The sequence below is a fragment of the Rhagoletis pomonella genome, unplaced genomic scaffold, assembly GCF_013731165.1.
Source record: "Rhagoletis pomonella isolate Grant_MI unplaced genomic scaffold, Rhpom_1.0 Rhpom_scaffold_00008, whole genome shotgun sequence".
NCBI classification, from domain to species: domain Eukaryota; kingdom Metazoa; phylum Arthropoda; class Insecta; order Diptera; family Tephritidae; genus Rhagoletis; species Rhagoletis pomonella.
The window spans coordinates 30915893-30918369 of record NW_023458562.1 but is presented as its reverse complement, the minus strand read 5'-3'; positions in this window follow the sequence as shown (position 1 = coordinate 30918369).

Below are 2477 nucleotides of genomic sequence, written 5' to 3'. Positions count from 1 at the left end.
ATTTGAGGGCATTCATGAAAGCCATCGTCGAACGCTGGAAATGCCACAATGTGAGGTTGCGAGACACGTTGTAGGTGACAACCCTGCAATGACGCCCACATGGTCGTACCGACCCCCTCATCAACGACCATCGACGCGTTCGTTGCAACACCTCCCAGTCCCACCGCACAACCCTACGACGAACATAAATACGGCATCATCCCATAACTGCAACTCAGATATTTAACCCTAGCAATGTATGCCGAAGGTGTGACCAAGAAGGGCACTACGTCAGAAGGTACCGTAATGGACGAAAGTCAATCTACTGGGAGAGCGCTGCCGGCGATACCAAGGAAACTACAAGGGGCTTCACCAAGCACAAGGCGCGGTGAACCCACAGGATTAAGGCCGGCTCTGGCTCCATTCGAGCTTGGTGGAGAACCAGTGGAGGCCCTCATCGACACCGGCGCTTCGTAAAATTTTGTGTCATTCGAGCAGGCGGATGGCATAATCAACTCTGGGAGCGGGGAGAAGGTGGCAGTGGTCGTTGAAGTATTAATGGCCTATGATACGACCAGCAAGATCGTCGATGCCCTGAGAGCTGAAGTACCCCTCGAGCATTCATACTACCATGCAGTGCTGAACGACATGCCCGGCGCCATTGATGACGTCATACTTGGTCTAGACGCGCGGGGTAAATCAATGAGGGCGGATCAATATCTTCCCTCAGGTGGCGTTCAAGGCGCGGTAAGTTTCATAACCAGAAAGGACTTCAGGCTATTGTCGTCGCGAGCACATTCGAACATATTTTTCTAGATTGTGTGCAACTGGGTAAATTTCCACCAACCCACAGTACGTGTTTGGCGTGGCAATCGTTAAGTGACATAGATGGAATATCGTTAAAGCGTTTCAAGAACTTTTTTCTTTATTTTGGATTTCGTCCAAAATTGTTCATTGGAAACTCATCTTTCAGAGTTCAATAGAACCAACAAAAACACTTTACTGAGTGACAAACAAAAACCACAGATCTGACTATCCTTTACAGATTTGTATGACTTAAATTTCAATTCCTTGATGCTTCAGCATTTTGAGTAAGACAGCTGCGGCTACCTCCCTCACTTGTCCACTCACATGTCACTGTAAAGCTTGCTTAGTCCCCTAAACCCGCATTGTTGTCTTGCAATTGCATAAGACCAACTGTATACAGCCCATTTACAACGCAGTGAACTGCAGACTGTCGAATGAAATACAAAACCAAAAACACTAAAAAATCAAGAGATAAAAGGGCAAACTAAGCCACGCGCTTGAGACAACACCGACTAACAAAGCCACGCCGTGCAACGCATACAACCCTGCTAACGTACATATGTATATATACAGCCGTATCAAACATCAGCAGGATATACACGACTAGATATCAAATGCGGCAAATCAATGCGAGCAGAGTAACAAGAAAAAATGCAAAAATTCAAAAACAAACCAACATATCGAATAAACACAGCGTTTGCTGCTGAGACTGACTGACGGCTGTTAATCTGCAAAATGCGGGCCAAATACGCAAAAAAGGCAAAGAGGTAAGCAAAAAAGCGCATAGCGAACATGTCAATCGTCTCACGCTCTTAGTAGCTGGATTGGTCAGTATGCAATGTTCAGCTAGTTGACCGACTACACATCAGCCGCGCTGCGTTTCCAAAAGCTATCGTTGACAAATACTTTAAGTGCTGTGGATTTGATTGTGTCTCCTTTACGCTCGACACATCCGTCCTAAGTTTGTACCTACGTTTTCATTGTCATTTGTTCCATTCTCCATATGTCCATATTTTTTCACATTTATCTGCTCTAAATATCACACACCCCGCCAGTGCATTTGTGGCGACCAGCAAAGACATCGATTTTGCAATTTCACTAACGCCCAGATCGACAGCAGCTTGAGGCATAGCGTTTAAGTGGACTTGGATTAGATTTTGGAGATTTTTCTGCGTTCTTTCCTTTGGCTTCAAATAACATTTTCTTTTTTCATTTCAATTTAGATTGCATCCGCTAAATCCATGTGAGTTATGTGTGGCATCTCACAATACATTCTACATATTAGATAGGCTCTTTAATACGATTTTCAGAAAATGACAAGGTTAGGTCGAAACTTCTTAAAATTAACTCAACACACTTCTTATAACACTTTCCACATATAAAAGACGAGGTTTCTTCCAGTCGCACTGCGTGAAGACATACGTAAGTAGGTGGGATGTAGTAGCTTAAAGAAAATTGCATTGGTCTTTTACATGGACATGGGCACATGGAAGAGTCGAGAAGGTGTCCTTTAACGGTTAGTTTCTCTGATGTAGCGTTTTCCAGGCAGACGTATTTAGGTGCAGTTAAGAAAGTAAAGTCCTGATTGCTTCCGCATGTATCGTCGACAAGCCATATAAATAATTTTATATCCGGCAATTGGAGATTTGGGCTCACTTGTATAGTATTGTAATGTAAATTCTATGGGTGCA